Raw genomic sequence first — 11,471 nt, 5'->3', positions numbered from 1 at the left:
GGCTATAGTCAATGGTTAAATATAGGGGGACAGTTTTAGGGGAATAGTAGTGAAATCAATATTAATTGTTATCAGTGAGACTGGCCTTCAGTCATAATAAATGCCTTTAAAAAAGTACTGATAGTATACTCTTCTCTTTATGTTGTTTGTACATTAATTAGAAGATTGAATGTGAAATTATTCCAATATAAAAGTACATTTAAATCTTTCATGTTAAATGGGATTAATCACAATTAATTTCAGGGGAAAAAAGTGATTGATTAGTTAATTTTTTTAATTGACAGCATTAATATATCTTACATGTTATCTGGATTATGTAATCAGATTCCAAAATTTAAGTACTTGTAATTAGAGTAAGTTACATTTTTAAATAATCATAATCGGACTACAGTTACTTTTTAATTAGATGCGATATACAATGTGGACATCATTATTTTAGATCAGATTCCAATCGGATACAAAGATAATCGTATTTGGACTAACAGTGTGAATGTAGTTAACTACGTCAACATTTAAGCCATAGTCTGCGCTTCTTTTACACATGTACTTTAACTGTACCTCTCAACCACAAACGCCTTCTTTAAATCACTTTTTTGCTCTCTTCTCTTTAACTTTTCACAGAACTCGAAATGTTTTTAACCCATGCGACCGATTAGTACAGACCAAAACTCGAGTCCCGAGTCCCATTCAGAATATAAATTTTTCAGCAGCAATAATCAGCCAAATTTGCAAGTCCATTCAGTGGCATTGATTATGTTCAGTGCCTCCAAAATGGCCGACTTCTGGATTGATGACGCGCCGAAAAAAACCCTCTTTGTTGGTTGTGATTATACACAGTCTATGGATTAAACACAGTAGACTATAATTATATGTATTTATGGTGTAATTACAACATTTTTGTGTCAATGCATGTTCATATTCATGCAAACAATGCTGTGTTACTTTAATTCAGCATGTGCAGCGCAGAAAACTTAGTGTTTGCATAGGGCTGTTCGATACCACAATTTTTGGAATCGATTCCAATTCCTGGATTTGATGGGAATCGATTCCAAGAATCAATTCCTCACTATTGTTTTCTATTATTTTCCAATTCTTGTTTTTTTTTAGATCGAAGGAAGCGAATCTCTCCACGATGACTGCAGGATAAGGTATCCTTCATATAATATGAAGCTTTGTTTGTAACAAAAAAAATTTATATGAATTTTTTTTTTATTTTGTCAGCTTTGCCCGTGTTTATTATAATTATCATTGGCTGATAGAAATGTTTTATAAAATAGTATTTTAGATGGTAATGATCAAGACCCTCAATGACATCATGATTTATCCTGTCATACAGCGCTCAAAATTGTGGACAAGCCAGTTGTACCGCAAAATAACCTCCAAATAATTTTTTTTAATATAAAATTGAAAATAATCTTTTCTCACACAACTGTTGTAATTATGGCTTTGGTGAATTTTGCTTCTGAAATGGAAGGCTAGATCCTAAAATTCAAACTCATTTTCTTTCTGTTTATTTTCGTGAATTTAGATGTGTGCAGCCTTTGTCGGATGTAGCCTTCTGTTAGATAAGCTTTGTTGAGCTGAAAAAGACTCTGAATGAGAAGTCGAATCGACTGTGCGGTGACCTATGGAGTGAAGTGTTGAACACAGCTGAGCAATGTGATACTGCTGTACAGCCCTCTGCAAAAAAGCTAAGCTCTCAATTTAATGCAGACCGTGAACCCAGTACAGGAGTCAGATTCGGAATGAGAAAAAAAGATAGTTTTCATACAACCCTTTCTACCCTGTTCTAGATCAGATGCTCAATGAGCTTAACAGAAGGTTTTCTAGCAAAAACTGTGAAATAATGACTGGCATCCAAACTCTAAACTCTTCAAGTGATGTGTTTCTCAAAGAAAAATCCCTGTTTTCATTTGCTAGGATGTATGAATCAAATATTGAGGACTTGAGGTATAAACTACATACGTTCATAAGAAATTTAGAAATAAAAATACAAAGTGGCATGCAGAACCCCTCCAGTGTAGTAGAGCTGGCATTAAACCTGTCTCTGGTCCACAATGTCAGATGACAGATTAAGCAATTTAGGTGTTGGCCTTACCAACTTAGGTTTAGGCAAAGGCCTTACCATCTAGATGATTTTTTTTTTTAAATCGTAGAATACGTTATCATCAGTTTATTGGTTAATCTGACTGATATTGAATATGTAAAAAAAATTGTAAAAAAATAGATAACGGAAATTCATTTACAGTTACTGGAACTAATACTGAATATTTAATGCAAATGTATAATAAAAAAAAAAAAAAATGATTTTTTTGTTGCTGATTTAACACGTGTCATTTAAATGTGAGTTAAGCGAGCAGTTTTTGAGATTTCAGGGTTCCCCCATTCATTACGCTAGGTTTTGTACGAACTGCCCGGAGGCATTGCAAATATTGTAGTCCAGTTTCTGCTGATTAGAGATTAAGCAAATGTCAGTCATTAATGTGTTTTTAAGATACTTAAAAAGCACAAATGTCCAGGGGATGTTAAAACTTCTCCAGGTCCCCCAAACCCTTTAGACTAATGTAACCTTACCACAAACAGTCATTAAATATTAACAAAGACCAACCTCCTCGTTCCTCGTGTTTTATTCTCCAGGTTTCTGGTTCATCTTCTTTTATTTCACTCGTGTTCTCCTCAGTCTCCTCTTTAATAAACACCATCTTTAGCTGATACTCTTCCCGATGTATTTATCTTTGCTTCAAAACGTAGACACGACTATGATGATGAGATTATTAAAGGTGTTTACTGACCTGATTCCAAAACTGTATTTATCCTGTTTACAGAAATTATATTTCTAACAGTTTGTATTAAACCAGCGCCACATTAAAACAACAGAGAGCGCGTGAAACAAATCTTCTTCCTCCGAGGCTTAATGGTGTTTGAGAAACACACAAATGTGTTTTAGCGCCACACGCTGGACTGGAGAGAGAGAAGCGGTGAGAGTAGGGGAAATATCTTTCTTGTACATCCCAGCAGATCAGATACCAAGCTTCAGCTGACGCTGCGTGTTCAGCTCATCCAGCTTCCACACTGATCTCCTCAACCTCCAGGATGATCAGAGCTACTTGCTCCTTCTCCTCAGGCTCTAGATCCGGTGATCTAGTCCTGTAAGCTCTAAAAATGTTATCACATCCTTAAACCTCTGTCTATCACTCAACCCCTTTCCCAATAAATCCATTATACTCACTGACCTGTTCTTTATATTTTTTAAAAGATCACTACGCTGTTCTTCATATTTACTACACTTAAAAAACACATGTTCTACTGTTTCAACCACACCACATTCATCACACATACCATTTCCATGTTTTCCCATTAATGCCAGTGATGAGTTTAATCCTGTATGCCCCATCCTTAGTCTAGAAATCATTACTTCTTTTCTATGTCTTCCATAGCACAATTATTGTTTTCCCTACTGACTTAACCATATTATAATACCACCTACCTGTACTGCCACTTTTCCATCTGTGTTGCCATATTTGTGTTATTTCTCTATTAATTATTGATCTAACTTAATTTCTTCCTAAAGGTATCTAAATATCTATCAAGTCTTTCCTTAACGCTTCCTTTGCTAACTTATCCGCTATTTAATTTCCTGCTATTCAAATATGTACTGGCACCCAACAAAAGTATACAATTATACCCTCTATGCTCAACCTACCCAGATAGCAATTACATTTGGCCCGGATCCGTTTTAAGCCCCTTGCCTCCGTTTCTATCTTAGAGATGTTTTCTGATTGTGAACCAGATCCATGCCAGATAGAGGTTTCAGCTTAAACATTCTAACTGCCATCAGTTCAGTATTTTTATCATTTTACAGATCTGGCCCAGATCACTTTTCCCATGGGTAACCGAAAGACATCAGCTGTGTCTGACACTGACTTGGTCCAGATCTGCAATATGAATCTGAGCCGATACTGTTTTCACATAGGCTACACTGGTGTGGCCCGAATCTGTGATACATATCTGAGCCGACTGCATTTAAAAAAGGGCTAAAAACTGCTCAGGCCCATATCTGCAAACAGATTTGAGCCAACACTGTTTTGACTGTCAGAGACTACCTGATGTGGACCACATCCGAAATGCTTTTCTCAAACTGTGTGAAGAACTCTGTGGAATAAACATTTTCAAAACAACATGGTTACCTGTCTGCATTTTTTTTTCTATCTAGAGCATGAGATAAATGCATTGTCATTAAGCTGAGCAATATTATCAGTGTTTAAAAACTATACAGCAACATTTTATGATGCTATAAGGTCCGTTTGAGCTCCGTTTTACGACAGCGCCAAAAATGCCAAGTAAAGCACCAAAAAATTATAAAAAATATCAAACCAAGCTGTCAACGGAGATTTATCTGACCAGCTAGGCTACCACACATAAGTTTTTATGTGTCTATGTGTTTATTATGTACATCTATTTTTATGCGTTTATTCTAATTTACTGTTTATTACTTAAATGTGCAAGTGAAATGCTGTTTGCTTGGTAGATAGCAGTTACAGGCTGTTATTTGCGCACCAGTCTGTGTTATGTTAAAGCCGCATCTGCTATAGCGCTACTGCGCTATACAAATAGCCTATGAGTGTAGCACAGAATAGACCAATTATAGGATAACCGAATCAACGTTTTAATATCATAGCATATATTTGCGCTAATGTGCTGAATTTTAAAAGTTACTCTTAGCAATGTCCAGACGAGTAAAAAACTTTTTGCGCATTTTAATAGTATGCTTGCCTAGTGCGCACTGTCGGTTACGTTCAATAATAATAATAAAAACACACACACATGTGTCACAGGTCGGAGCAGACCACAGATGTCGTGAGTCTCCCCCCTCCCTAGTTTCCACCTCGAGGAGGTCCCAAGAACACCCCAATGACCAGACGCACGAGAGAGAGTGGGTATAATTAAAACAACTTTATTTAAATTATTTAAAAGGTGTGAGGGGAAGGGAAAAGGGAATCTAAAATCCACTCTTGAGGCCAGAGAGTATAGGTCCGAGTCGCTTCTGACTCTGTCACGGGGACTCTCAGGTAAGCCTGTAGGTGAATTGGTGTCCTTTCCTTCACGTGACTCAACAGGGTTTTTCTCAGTAGTGCCTTTGTGTTTCTCCTGCAGGAGAGCCGTCGGTGGGGCCCTTCCAGTCCCTGCACGCAGAGCAAAGAAGGTAAGTAATTCTGATTAATTGGGTGGGGTGCGTACCTGACGCCGTTCGCCACGAGATTCTGGGTCCGCGGTTGGAAATGCCTAAAAGGTCCACAGGTAAGTATGCAGGTGAATATATTGGGGTCTTGGCCTTCAGTGTATAGGTAAGTATGCAAGAAAGATACACAATCCTTAACTTCGTCCAGGTAAACCCTACGGATGGAGTTTGCAGGTGAGTATGCAAGGACGATGCACTGGTATTTCACTCGGGGCGTACAGGTAAGTATGCAGAAGGACAACTGGGTCTTTACTTTGGACGTACAGGTGAGTATACAAGGGCAACTAGAGCTTGACTCTGGGCATACAAGTAAGTATACAAGGACAATACACTGGCTCTTAGCTTTGGGTGTACAGATGAGTATACAAGGACAATATGCTGGCTCTTAGCTTTAGACGTACAGAGGGGTATACAGGGGCAACTGGAGCTTGACTTTAGGCATACAAGTACAGTATTGTTCAAAATAATAGCAGTACAATGTGACTAACCAGAATAATCAAGGTTTTTCGTATATTTTTTTATTGCTACGTGGCAAACAAGTTACCAGTAGGTTCAGTAGATCCTCAGAAAACAAATGAGACCCAGCATTCATGATATGCACGCTCTTAAGGCTGTGCAATTGGGCAATTAGTTGAATTAGTTGAAAGGGGTGTGTTCAAAAAAATAGCAGTGTGGCATTCAATCACTGAGGTCATCAATTTTGTGAAGAAACAGGTGTGAATCAGGTGGCCCTTATTTAAGGATGAAGCCAACACTTGTTGAACAAGCATTTGAAAGCTGAGGAAAATGGGTCGTTCAAGACATTGTTCAGAAGAACAGCGTACTTTGATTAAAAAGTTGATTAGAGAGGGGAAAACCTATAAAGAGGTGCAAAAAATGATAGGCTGTTCAGCTAAAATGATCTCCAATGCCTTAAAATGGAGAGCAAAACCAGAGAGACGTGGAAGAAAATGGAAGACAACCATCAAAATGGATAGAAGAATAACCAGAATGGCAAAGGCTCAGCCAATGATCACCTCCAGGATGATCAAAGACAGTCTGGAGTTACTTGTAAGTACTGTGACAGTTAGAAGACGTCTGTGTGAAGCTAATCTATTTTCAAGAATCCCCCGCAAAGTCCCTCTGTTAAAAAAAGGCATGTGCAGAAGAGGTTACAATTTGCCAAAGAACACATCAACTGGCCTAAAGAGAAATGGAGGAACATTATGTGGACTGATGAGAGTAAAATTGGTTTTTGGGTCCAAGGGCCACAGGCAGTTTGTGAGACGACCCCCAAACTCTGAATTCAAGCCACAGTACACAGTGAAGACAGTGAAGCATGGAGGTGCAAGCATCATGATATGGGCATGTTTCTCCTACTATGGTGTTGGGCCTATTTATCGCATACCAGGGATCATGGATCAGTTTGCATATGTTAAAATACTTGAAGAGGTCATGTTGCCCTATGCTGAAGAGGACATGCCCTTGAAATGGTTGTTTCAACAAGACAATGACCCAAAACACACTAGTAAACGGGCAAAGTCTTGGTTCCAAACCAACAAAATTAATGTTATGGAGTGGCCAGCCCAATCTCCAGACCTTAATCCAATTGAGAACTTGTGGGGTGATATCAAAAATGCTGTTTCTGAAGCAAAACCAAGAAATGTGAATGAATTGTGGAATGTTGTTAAAGAATCATGGAGTGGAATAACAGCTGAGAGGTGCCACAAGTTGGTTGACTCCATGCCACACAGATGTCAAGCAGTTTTAAAAAACTGTGGTCATACAACTAAATATTAGTTTAGTGATTCACAGGATTGCTAAATCCCAGAAAAAAAAAATGTTTGTACAAAAAAGTTTTGAGTTTGTACAGTCAAAGGTAGACACTGCTATTTTTTTGAACACACCCCTTTCAACTAATTGCCCAATTGCACAGCCTTAAGAGCGTGCATATCATGAATGCTGGGTCTTGTTTGTTTTCTGACAATCTACTGAACCTACTGGTAACTTGTTTGCCACGTAGCAATAAAAAATATATTAAAAACCTTGATTATTCTGGTTAGTCACATTGTACTGCTATTATTTTGAACAATACTGTATGTATACAAGGGCAATATGCTGGCTCTTAGCTTTAGGCGTTCAGAGGGGTATACAGGGGCAACTGGAGCTTTGCTCTGGGCATGCAGGTGGGTATACAATGACAATACTGAATGGATACAACTCAAAGACCCTCGACGAGGTGGACGTCAGGCTTTTCAGCTCGGGAGTCTAGAGAAGGTGTATATGTCACGACAACTGTAGTCTTCTTCAACGGGGCAGACTTCCCAGACCAACACTCAACACGGTTGCCTCCAACCGCGGAAACTCTCCCACGACGACTCAGAGCCTCAAGCTCAGACCTGTAGGACTGGTAAGCAGACAGACAGAGTTCCTTCACAAATGTGCTTAGCTTCAGTGAATATGTGGAGAAAGACACACCACCTCTCGAATTAGACCAAGAGTGGATAAAAGTACAGATTGAAGTTGCTGCAAGTTTGGCCTTCCACGGCCTCAGCTGGGGCTACCACGCTTGGTGACTTCAGGTAGGTTTGTGCCACCGGGTATGTACCTCAGGAATGACTCGAACGCTTCCCTCTCCTCTCTTCCAGACAACGGACCAGAGATCTAGACAGGGGCGAACCTCTGAAAGCGCTCCACAAACAGGTATTCATACACAAGGGCTACACAGCTGGATGTTCATATAGCAGCCAACACTCCTCTCAGTCGTCGTCCCCCACAATATGCACACTGTTCCTTACTTGCTATTGTTGACACGTCACCACTCGGCGGAGTAGGGGTCCAAAAGCCACGAGCGGGCATGTATATAAAAGACGGTCATCTCACAACACCGGTGCACGTTCTTCTCCACAGGGTTTTCTCTCCCAGCCTAGAGGGTGATTACTGACGACATGACACAGCACGACACTGCAGACTTCAAGTGTACACACAGCAAAGAAAAGGACTCACCCACTGCACTCCACACACTCACAGTGAATTAGGGTCAAAACCACATAGTTCCTGGACGTTGGGGATTAGTTCCTGGACGTTGGGGGCACCGATGCAGCAGACGGCCAGAGGAAATGTCACAGCCACGACAAGGCACCAGACTCCTTTTTCGCTGGTTCCGGCTCACCCACCAATCCTATTACGGTGGGGCCGCTCACACTGGTCACAACTCACAAGAGGTATATGGATATCCCACACTTGTAAAATAACTGTTGACTCGATGAATATTTCAGTGTACTCACACTTTCATTAACACTATCCTTCCACTTCTCTTCCAGATAACCGACACAAATGGCAGCACGATCTCCTTCCTGCAATCTTAGCAAATCTTCAATGTGTGTTAACTTCACCTCACACAATGCATCTGAACACAATGCTCCAATAAAGATATTCGTATACTCAGCCCTGTGTGTGTCTCTCTTTGCCCAAGCTCCACAGTACACCATACACTCTCTCTCCACCTCTCTCCTCCGCTCCGTTGCACCCACAATAACTACTGGGAATCACCAACCACTTCCTGTGTTTCTGATGCCCTATTTATGTGTCTCCTCTTCACCAAATTGCCCAATCAGTGATCGCCACGCTCCACAAGACACCTGTTCCCAATAACACGCCGATTTGGGTTCGCCAGCGTTCCCGGAAGTGGCGGTGTTTACGATATATGGTCCGGGCGGAACCAATCTCCGTCACTTTTAGTTCCACCCTTACAAAGTCACTCCGTGACATCCTCCCCCGCCAATCCGTTCTAGTCCCTAGAACGTCTCTTTGCCCACTCACCGTAACGGGCAGGGGGGCATCCTCGGTTCTCTCGCTGGGACTGCCGAGGTGGCGAAGCAGGGTCGACTCTGGCAGGCACATCCACAGGGCCCCTTGGGACTACTCGGGCGGGCACATTCACAGGGCCCCTTGGGACCACGGCCCATCCCCCAATCCACGGGGCTACGGGCGCCGGCTCTTTTGGAGCCTCCTCCATGGGGCTAGGGTAATTTGGACCGGGGCGGATCATGTTACGGTGGACTACTCGGTCCGACCCGGCCTTCCCTTCTGGGCGAATCTTGTACACGGGTTGTCCAGGCCGCTGCTGGCCTTGGATCACATATTGAGTGGTCTCCCACCGGTCACTCAACTTTCCTTTACCTTGTCGCCTGTGGTCCCGCACCAGTACTCTTTCTCCAGGGAGTAGGGGGGCCTCTCGTGCCGTCCAATCGTATAGCCGCTTGTTCTTATCTCCGGCCACTCGTATCTGCTTGGTGACTTGCTCATAAGCAAAATGGAGGCGTTGATGATGACGGCCCACCCACTCGGTCAGGCTCACCTCTTCCTCGGCCACTGCTGTTCCCAACATCAGATCTGTGGGCATCCGCACATGTCTGCCAAACATTAGATAAGTAGGGGCATACCTCGTAGTACTGTGTACACTGTTATTGTATGCCTGGATTAGATTTGGCAAGGCACTCACCCAGTCGTTCTGATGATCCCTGTCCAATGTGCCCAGTAGGCCCAGCAGGGTCTGATTAAACCTCTTGCACCCCCCGTTACCCTGGGGATGGTAGGAAGTAGTGTGAGTCTTCGTACACCCATACAATTGGCACAGTTCCTTTATCACTCGAGACTCAAAGTTGGGTCCTTGGTCCGAATGCAGGAACTCGGGGCATCCGAACAGCTGGAAGACAGCCCTCCACAAGGCCGTGGCGGTGGTGTTAGCCGTCTGATCTAGGGTAGGAACAGCCCAAGCATATTTCATAAACAGATCAGTGACCACAAGAATGTTCTGATAACGGTCCATGTGTCGGCCCAGCGTCAGGAAGTCCATAGCTACCATGTGGAGAGGGGCTTTTGCATTTATGGGGACCCATCGGTGCTCTGGCCTCTTGCCTTGATTTAAATAGAGTACATCGGGGACACGCCTGGATGAAAGCACTCACTGATGCCTCTAGTCCTGGTCAATAAAAGTGTCGGCGCAGAAGGGACACCGTTTTCTCCTGTCCTTGATGCCCCAGCTGGTCATGGTAAGCCGCTAATAAAGCTCGTACCTGATCTTCTGGTACCACAATCTGGCAGATCTCCTCATCTAGCCCCGGATCTCTGATGATTCTGCACAGTACTCCATCTCTCAACTTGAGCTTCGTCCATTGCCCCAGCAACTTTCGTCCTGTCCCAACTTGGGCTTGCCTTTCCGCCGGTGTTGGCCTTCAGCCCTGTTCCAGCCATTGACTCAGGGTACTCACCTCTCTGTCTCCCTGTTGCCTCTCCCTCCATCGGCGGGGGTCCCATCCCCAACTTACGGGCACCACCTCTCGTTGACCTCCAGGCGCTTCCACCACGCCTACCATGTATGAAAATTGAGGGATGTCTCTCGTCAATTTGCCCCCTCATCTTGAACATTGTGAACACCTCCCTCATTACTGGTTCAGTTCCAAAAGCCCTTAAAATTGCAGCTATTACACCAGTCCTTAAAAAGCCTGGATGTGATAAGTCAGATCTATCTAATTACAGACCTATCTCAAACTTACCCTTTCTTGCTAAAGTTTTAGAACGTGTTGTTGTGGCACAGCTCCACTCACACTTGTCTTCCAACAAGCTCTTTGAACCTTTTCAGTCAGGGTTTAGAAAGGGACATAGTACAGAAACAGCCCTGGTTCGAGTTATGAATGATCTGCTTATCTCAGCTGACTCTGGAGCCTCCACCATCCTGGTCCTGTTGGATCTTAGTGCTGCATTTGATACAGTGTGCCATTCTATCCTGATAAACAGCCTGGAGAGATGGCTTGGTATCACTGGTACGGTACTAAACTGGTTTAATTCTTACCTCACTGATCGTACCCAGTTTGTTGTTTTGGGAAACAACAAATCTGAACTTGGACAGGTCTGTCATGGGGTTCCTCAGGGATCTGTAATGGGTCCTATATTGTTTAGTGTGTATATGCTTCCTTTGGGACAAATTATTAGGAAATATGGTTTGGGGTATCACTTTTATGCAGATGATACGCAAATTTACATCAGCTCCAAGTCTGATCCTACTCACACCTCAACAGTTCTTTCAGAGTGTGTGCTGGAAATAAAAACATGGATGCACCATCATTTTTTAAAACTAAATTCTTCTAAAACAGAGGTTCTACTCATTGGTCACTCCAGCAGCTATCCATAAGGGTAGTAATCTTAATTTGACTATGGATGACAGTGTAGTACTTCCATCTGCTCAGGCTCG

This window comes from Carassius auratus, unplaced genomic scaffold (assembly GCF_003368295.1).
Source record: "Carassius auratus strain Wakin unplaced genomic scaffold, ASM336829v1 scaf_tig00215844, whole genome shotgun sequence".
NCBI classification, from domain to species: Eukaryota; Metazoa; Chordata; class Actinopteri; order Cypriniformes; family Cyprinidae; genus Carassius; species Carassius auratus.
Note: the sequence above shows the minus strand (reverse complement) of the source record.